This window comes from Arvicanthis niloticus, chromosome 2, assembly GCF_011762505.2.
Source record: "Arvicanthis niloticus isolate mArvNil1 chromosome 2, mArvNil1.pat.X, whole genome shotgun sequence".
Lineage (NCBI taxonomy): Eukaryota > Metazoa > Chordata > Mammalia > Rodentia > Muridae > Arvicanthis > Arvicanthis niloticus.
The window spans coordinates 34,025,895-34,035,116 of NC_047659.1; the positions used below are offsets into that span (position 1 = coordinate 34,025,895).

Below are 9,222 nucleotides of genomic sequence, written 5' to 3' on the forward strand. Positions count from 1 at the left end.
TGTGAACTTCAAGTTGTAGTCTGACTTCTGCATCAGAACTACTTAGTTTCCACAGTTACTATACTTACTGCTCTCAGACAACTGACTACATGGTAGAACACTAGCTACAAAGTTAGAGCTGACCTCCTCACTAAAGAGGGTGGTGCCTTTCACTACTGAGCTTTTCAGTGCCGTCCTTTTGTATTTTCCTGGTTGTCCAGTACATGTGTCTAGCCTTTTTCCATATCCAAAATAATATCATGTAGATAGTCCCTACCCAGGGGGATGTGCGATGGTCTGGGTCTGGGATTCCCAACCTTTTGATTGTTCCTTGCTATTAGGCTTGCACAGAGCCTTAGTCTTAAATCATAGTTGCCCTCTCAAGATGGTGTCCAGCTCCAGCCAAGCCTTCTTTCCCAGTTCAGACTTGTCATTCTTGAGTTGCAGACTCACTAGGATCCTCAGTAGATGTAAAGCTAGCAATAACTGTGAGCTTGTCCTGTGAATAGGAGAATGGCTGATGGCTTCATCTGAAATGCTTGGCTTTTTGCTTGTATGAGGATCCTGTTTCCTATCCCCATGCCAGTGACTCAAGAATTTTGGGCCGTGGGCTGTATATTTCCCCTGGGTTGCCTTGATTTTCCATACTCTTCAGCTCTCTTGTCTCCTTTTTGATTCTTGATTCTTTTTCTCCATTGGAAAACACTGTATTCTTTGTTTTCCTGACTTTTCTAAGTATGTCCATGGAAGCAGCTTCCAATTCAACATCTTTACAACAAGAATTAAGATTACCATTTTAAATATATTCAGTGATTTAAAGAGAATACAAACTAAAATGAGAGACTTATGGAGAATTTGTGAGATCCTTGATTCAATCCTAGTATCAAGACAAACTGAATACCTAAAATGATAAAGGGACATATAAAATGATATTTTGCCAAATAAATAATATCAACAAAATGATACAAGTTTCCAAGTTTCATTTACTTCCACTTCAGAGTCCATCATCCAGGGAAATCAGGGAAGTATTTCTACCAGGGACGGAACCTGAAGATAGGCCCTGAAATGGAGACCATAGAGGAATGTTGCTTACTGGCTCACATCCCAGGCTCATATTTAGCTACCTTTCTTATACCTCTCAGGACAACCTGCCCAGGGTTGGAACCACCCACAGTAGGATGTGCTTTCTTTTATAAATGATCTGTATCATCTTTTCTCCATCAAAATATAGACACAAGGCTCAGGGAACAAGAAAGAATGTAAAAGCCAGAGGATGTGAAAGAGTGCGCTGAAACAGTGACTTTGACACAGTACATAGTCATTGTATTCATGAACTCATTGCAGCTTGGATTACTTACACAAGACATGATTGCAATGTAGGCCATTGCAACTGGAAAGATAGCTCAGTGTTTAAGAGCAGCAAGTACTTTGCAAAGGACCTGTGTTCAGTGATGGCCCACATCATGACAGGTTTAAGCCGTCTATAACTCTAGTTCTTTGGGATCTGACACCCTCTTCTAGCCTCTTTGGGCACTAGAAATCTACATCACACACACATGCATTCACGCACACACGCATGCACGCACATTAGGCTAGATACTCGGACACATAAAATAAAAAGAAATAGTCTTAAAAACATTGATTCTGAAGTAGAAATTTTTGGTTTCTTTGGAAACTCAGTTATGTCATATTTTTGCTGGGGAAAACAGGTGGAAGGATATTTTGCTGAAGCAGACACATAAGAGGATGTGTGATGTGTAGAAAGATTATAAATATGACCCCACAGACAGTGAGATGGGGCTCTGCCATTGATTCACCTTGCTCCATCTCACAAATCCTCACTGATGATGATCTAGCATTGGTTTGCCTTGTGTTGCCAATCTTGCTTGCTGTGACTTTTTAGAAAATAATCCACCAAAGAACTTCTCATGATATTCCAGCAACTTCTTGCCACTTCTGTGGACTCCAGCTGATTGGTGGAGCCTCACAGTTTCTTGTGGTCATATTTTATCCTGGTGACAGAAAAGTCATTAGTAGAGGATCCAAACTCTAGTCTTCACCAACAGAAAGACTTCATTAACTGAGCTAACCTCCCAAAAATGATAAAGTAGAAAACAAAATCATTCTTTTATTTGAACTAACCTTTGTTATTCTCTGGTTACATTATATTTTTAGTCTTAATATAGTCTATGCTTTACTGATATAAACTCTTATAGTAGGTAAGTATGGTGTTATACAACTGCAGTTCCAGCATTTAGGGGGTGGAACCTGGTGGATTAGGAGTTCAAAGCTATACATAGCTACATAGTTGGTTGGAGGTCAGCCCTTCCTTAGGTCCTATCTCAAAAAAAAAAAAAATTTTATTCATAAACAGAAACTAAAAACAACTCAAATGACAGTTAAAGTTATTTCATATCAACATATGAGTGAATAACCGATTCTTGAATGCCCAGGCATTAAATTATTACTTATTAATAAAAGTTATATGTTAAAACATAGAGTTATTTGAACAAAATACCCAGACACAATAAAGGGCACATTTTTAATTCTAAGTATGTCAAGTCTTCGAACAGAGAGAATTAGTTTATAGTTCTGTTAATAACTAGTGGTTCCTGTGGTAGTAACGAGGGGTGTTTAGTGGACTGATTACAAAAAGTATGATGGAACTTTTGGGGTGATAATAATATGGCACACACACTGTGATAGAGACGAGCTGTGCAAGCCTGAAGATGGATACATTTGGCAGAACAAATCAAGCTGATCTCTTAAGTCAGTACATTTAATTGTATGCCTATTATTCTCAATAAAGTTGGTAAAATTGAAGTTATGTAAAACAAGGCAATCTTTAATTATGTATTTAATGGTATGTATGTTATTTAACCTAAAAGTTGTTAAATCATAAAAGATATGAAACTCAAGGCTGTCATAATTATTTCTGAAATTCCCAAGAGTCTGATTGGCAACAAGACAAATATGAATCCTAAAATTCATCCAGGAAGTTTTTCTTCTCCTATTCCGTGTATTATCACTCCGACAAAGAGTCCATTGTCTTTGCCCATTACACACTGCATTGGCTGTATTCTGTATGTGACATACTAGATAAGACTCCGAGCCTCAAAGAATGCATATCCTTGCTGAGAAAGCATATGTGAAAAGATCAATCTGTACATAATGCTCAGAGGTTAAAGCGTTAGAATGGGGCAAGCTGCTGGACAGAAGAAAAACAATTCTATTGGAGAAGTCAGAAAAAGCTTGCCAAAGCATCCTGTGATTAAGATCTTGAAATGAGTAGTAGCTCTTTTTCTGGTGAAGAAGATGTTAAAGGGCAATTGCTGCTCTTTAGAGGACCTGGCTTCAGTTCCCAGCACCTATATCAGGTGGTGCTGATACAACCCTTGTTCCCTTGCACCCTTGTTCCAGGCATGTGACATCCTCTCCTGTGTATGCAAAACCCTTGACCACAAAAATCTGCAACACTTTCAAAAGTAGAAAAGCTTAGAGTCGGCGAGAGGATGGGGGGAGTGAGGAAGAGGAAGGGAGATGTAGCTACGTTTGAAGGATCTTGATACTTAGCTTGTAGCAAACCATATCCATTTCCAGCCTTTAAAAGGCTGGAATACTGTTATGGCTCAATTTTACATTGTTGCTCTGAACTCTGTGCACCTCAGTTTTTATTTTATATTTTATTTTATTTATTTAGCCTCCATTTCTAGCTTTTAGCAACAGTGTGTGAAACTGTCCCTGGAAAATGTTTATTTTTAGATAATAAAGATAAGGTAAAATAGAAATTATTTTAAAGGTCTGAGTATATGCACTCAAATATTGGCATGGGCTCCTTTGTTCACTTGTTTAAAATGTATGATGTATGATGTGGGAAGGTACATGTGACAAGATAAGCATGACACCAGCTGGTTTACCTATATGGGTTACTAAGTATTCTATATGTGACATGTATAAATTGAGATAACATGGAAACTTGAAATAGGAGAGCAGAGTGAAAGTTAGACAGTGAGGCTTTGGAACAATTCACAGGAGACCACACACACACTCCTTTGAGTTTGTTTGAGCCTGTGATAACCTTTGGATGGTATCCTTCCCGGGGGAGACAAAGAAATCCACCTCCAAAGCACACTGGAAACACTGACTATGGCTAGTGTGCACTTACTATTGGGTTTAGCAATTATTTCTTGGGTGCTGAGGGTACAGCTAAAGTTCTGCAGTCAGGCAGCAACAGCAGAAGCCAGATGTTTCAAGACTTGAGAGTGGGGAGGGGGAGGGAGAGGAAGAGAGAGAGAAGAAGAGAGTTTTTCCTTTTGGTTTGTTGTAGTTGCTGAATATATATATATATATATATATATATATATATATATATATATATATATATGTATCAAGCACTAAAAAGGGTAAATATTTTGGCTTGCTAGTTACTGCATTCAATGTTAAATCTGATGCTAATCTGATGTTTCCTTTCTATCTCACCTAAGCCTCAAGATAACATGGCTAGGTGATTTAATACATTGTTAAGCTAAAGCTTTTCCTGAAACCTTTCTTTAAGGGAGGGTGTCCCCTCTGGATTCCCACCTGAAGCCTGGGCTTCCATTTAACCGCCAGGGTCTGGGGGCCCTGCATATTGCCTAATTTACTGTCGCAGGCAGTTCAGAGCTCATCCAGCAGCCAGTTTAGTTTAAGGGCATGAGATTTGACAGGCAGCATTGCTTGATAATGCAATAGAGGTGGGATGGTTGTGGAAGGAAAGAGTCTGTCTGTTTTGCCAGAGGCATGTGAAATGGGTGTACAGAATTTAGCAGTGGGACAGAGTAGAGTTTTATGAAATAGCTCAACAGCACCTGCATTCCTGAAAGTGACCTAAAGCCTGCTCTGTTTCTGAGTGGGTAGAGGAAAAGTTACTAATTTTATTTGTTTTCTCGGGCTATGATGGTGCCATTACCGTTTATGGTTGTTCTGGCCAAGGTTCTTTTGGTTGCATCAAATCAGAATGCCATGTGAGCTTGTTCAGAACTGTTGAGATCAGATGTCAGGACAAAAAGCAGATGGAAATGGGATGAAAAGACTGCTCTCTAGCCCTGTTTTCCCAGGGTTACCTAGCACAAGGCTCTGCTCTTCTCTTTCAATACACAGGCTTCCTGAACTTGCACACAACCATCTGAGACGCTTTGCCAGCTTACACACAATCTGACTATTTCCTGGACTTGTACACAATCTCAGATCATCCTCAGGTTTGCCCACAATCTCAGGTCACTGCCATTCCATCTTGTCCTTTTCTGTATCAAAGATGCCATGCTGTACATTCTATTACCTCAGTCCCCTAAAGTTCCAAGGTCACACGTATTTAGGCTTTGGTCAGGATCTTTGTACCTGGTGATGTCATAGCTCCCTCATCTGTATGTGAAATGGTGCCTTGTGTGTGTCTGACTCTGGTCATATGGTATATGGTTCACTGAGCATGGACTGTGGACAGAAAAGGCAACAGTGCTTTTGTCTGACGTGACACCAACTGCTGATATGAAAATTTCACACTCCCACTTTCACTAGAAACCATTGAGTCTCCTGTCTATGCTGCAGTTCTAAGTAAGTTGGCAGATTTGGAAGAACAAGTATCAGCAAGGTGAAAATCTATGGTCTTCATGGTTTGTCCTGGCCACATCACCTTGGTTTCCTTCCAGTAAGTTCATTCAGTATGTTTTATAGGCCATCTTTATCTTCTGAGTGGTCTGTGCTTTCAACACCCTTCCTTAGGCTAATAAACAGGACCTTCTCATTTTTACTACTTCAAAAGCTCTGGCAATGGAATTCCTTTATTCTCCGTTCATCGTATTTCAGATCACTGCCCTCAATCCTACCATACTCCATGTTAATTTTGAGGGTTTGTTATTGTAATATCATTTCCTTACTGTTTAACCTCTCTTCATCTCAGCTTACAGAGCATCCCTAAGCTAATTAGAAAACTGTTTTGTTGAAAAGTTGAGGTCCCATATTGTATACAAATGAACACTTAGCTAAAATCATTTTCTATGAGCTAGATTTAAAGAGTGAGGCTTTATTATTTAGAAATCCTTCTTTTGCAGTACAGGTTCTACAAGAACATATTCTATGTAGCACAAGAAGTTGGCTACATGAATGCTATTCTCCAGTGATTCACAGAGTGGGTAAAAACCAGGTACACTCTTGTTTCTTCCTGTGGGTACTTTAGCAAACGGAACAAATAACACCAGAGAAAAGTTGTCTCTTTCACAAATTCATCAACACTTTCCTGAAATCACAGTACCTGAGCCATGTGCGTTTAGTACTTCAGAGAGGGGGTGGGCTAAGGGGAAAAAGGAGGAGGAGGAGGAAGAGGAGGAATGATGATGATGATAAGTAGGGGGAGATAAGGAGAAGGAGGAGGGGGAGGAGGAGGATGATGAAGAGGAGAAGAGAGGAGAAGGACAAGGAGGAGGAGGAGGAGGAGGAAGAGGAGGAGGAAGAGAGAGGGAGAGGGAGAGAGAGAGAGAGAGAGAGAGAGAGAGAGAGAGAGAGAGAGAGAGAGAGAGAGAGAGAGAGAGAGAGATGGGGTGGGGAGCTCTTTGCAACTTCCATACAAATCAGGGGCACTGGCAAGGTCACACAGAAGGGAAATTTAGAATGCTGAAAAGATGTTCTTCCAAATGCAGTAAGCAATAACAGCATTCTACACAGGTTCTCCAGCATCCCAGGATGCTGCGCTCAAGCCTACAGCAGCTTCAGGTCCACTGGGAAATGTGTATTATGCCTGGGTTAATTTGCTGATTAATCTCTAGTCAGTGGTTTGTGCTTTCCCCAGATGGCCAATTAAAATTTACAACTGGCAGAACAGTGTCCTGTTGGCAGGCTGCTGAGGGCTGAAGCTGGAGGCAGTGACAGAAGGCATGGGTTCTGCCTTGTTTTCCCCTCCCCTTTTCTTTATTTCTCTCTCTCTTGCTCTTTTTAAAGCTGCTGGATTTATTCGGAGGAAAGTGTAAGCCGGGCTTGTGCGGTAAGTGTGAGATGTGTGGTGTAGTTTACAACTCAGCTGCTATTTACTCTCTAGGACTCTCAGGGCCCCTCCAGTATTCCAGGCATCAACGGTTTTACCCACAGCAAATATAGCTGACAAAATCAGCCAGGGGGCACAACTGATTTAACGGCTTTGAAATGTAATGGCCTTTTTTTTTTTCCTCCTGATTTGCAGTCCCCATAGATTGATGGTCTAATATCATTCACTTCCTCACAAATATATAAAACATTTACAGTTGTTTGTGTAAATCAAAGGCAAAATGCTGTGTGTAAAGCTGATAATAAGTAATGTTGTGATATATATAAAAGATAACATACTTTTACTGCAGTAACCCCCAAATTAACTGTTAGGTTTTGCTTAGCATTCTATACAAATGGCATTGTATACACATCTGAATAAAACATACAGCAGGGATTTTAATTAGAGAAATGTAATTTGAAATAATTCTTTATTTTATAGTGAAATATTTGCCACTCATTTCAAATATGCACAATTCATCTAAATTGGTAATTCTGAAGGAAATTTTTAATCAAGTTCCACTGATCCTTAAATAAGCCAAGCATGGCAGTGATATATGGTACCAAGACAGTTTGTTGATTTCACTAACTATTGAGAGCAGTTGCCAAAACAAAAGAAAATAAATGTATTCCTCAATGGTAGAAAGATTATTTTAAATTGGATATTGTCTATTGGTGGTGAAAAATAAAAGATTCACTTGTACATCTGAAATTAAATTGATAGGAAGAAAAGAAATTCCATAAGGTTATCATTGTATAAAATGAATAGAATTTGCATTTTGTTTTTCATAAGTAGCATATGTTTTAAATTTGTGTAATAGACAGGAACCATTTTCCTCAGACCCTAAGAATGGACTTGGAATTCACAGGTGGCCTTCTGTGAGCCCTTTCCACTATCCTAAATACCGCAACAAAGATGTAATTGTTAAATTTCTTTTTATCCAAATGAAATTTGCAAATGCTTATGAGGGTGTTCTAGTTAGGTTTCTATTGCTGTGATAAAAAACATGACCTATAGCAACTTGGGGAAGAAAGGATTTATTTGGGTTAAATTTTCAGGTCACAGTTTATCACCGAGGCAAGCCAAGGTAGGAACTCAATCAGTGACAGGACCTGGAGATAAAACCTGAAGCAGAGACAATGGAGAAATGATACTTACTGGGTCCCTCTACCAGATCCTGTTCAGCTACTTTTCTTACACCTCTCAGGATCATTGACCTGGGATGGAGCCACCCACACTGGGATCGACCCTTCCACATCAATTATTAGTCTAGAAAATCTTCCACAAACTTGCCTCCAATCTGATGTTTTTCAGTTGAGGTTCCTTCTCAAATGACTCCATCTTGGGTCAAGCTGACAATAACTCTAAACAGTACAGAGGCATAGTACGTTCCTATGGACAATGAGTGACTCTGGTTATGCTCTATTTTTAGCACACAGAATTCTACCTGCATACAGTAGATACTCTAGAAGCATTTAAATGTTGCACCACCTTTTCATAACAAGTAGAAAAAGTTCAAGGTTTTCTAAGTTGACCTCTAGTCAAATAAAGATTCTTGGGACATTCTATAAGTTGTTTTTGCCAGGTGTATGGGGTGGAGCTGCCTTTGTCTAGGAGGTCACAGGGTCATTTCTTTATAGCAAACATCTTATAGGTACCTTCTTTAATGCTAAGCGCTAACACCATTGTATCTGCTCAAGTGCATACAGAAGCGAATTAAAGTGTGTTTCGAATTACAGCAGTGGCCCTTTATAGAAATTAGTCAGCTCTATATTATGAAGCCAAATTTCCACTATGCAGAATTTTAGTTCAGCTTATGATTATCAGTCAAAAGCATTATAAAATGGGAGACATCATGAGAGGCTCTGCTAGAGCCTGACAAATACAGAAGTGGATGCCACCCTCTGGACTGAGCACAGGAACCCCAGTGGAGGAGTTACAGAAAGGACTGAAGGAGCTGAAGGGGTTTGTAATCCCATAGGAAGAACAACAATATCAACCAACCAGAGCCCCCCAGAGCTCCCAGGGACTAAACCACCAACAAAAGAGTACACATGGAGGGACCTATGGCTCCAGCCACATATGAAGCAAAGAATGGCGCTGTCTGGCATCAATAGGAGGTGAAGTCCTTGGTCTTGTGAAGGCTTGATGCCCCAGTGTAGGGGAATGCCTGGGAGGTGAGGTGGAAGTGA

The 9,222-nt window shown here is 39.9% G+C and overlaps 1 long non-coding RNA gene across 1 annotated transcript in view; it reads left to right on the forward strand.

Annotated features, from left to right (window-relative positions):
- The first annotated feature begins 6,855 nt into the window (after positions 1-6,855).
- LOC143441312 (uncharacterized) overlaps positions 6,856-9,222 on the forward strand; it is a 46,255-nt gene continuing 43,888 nt past the window's right edge. The window contains exon 1 of the long non-coding RNA XR_013108605.1: positions 6,856-6,991. This is a non-coding gene — a long non-coding RNA (uncharacterized LOC143441312). The remainder of the gene's footprint in view (positions 6,992-9,222) is intronic.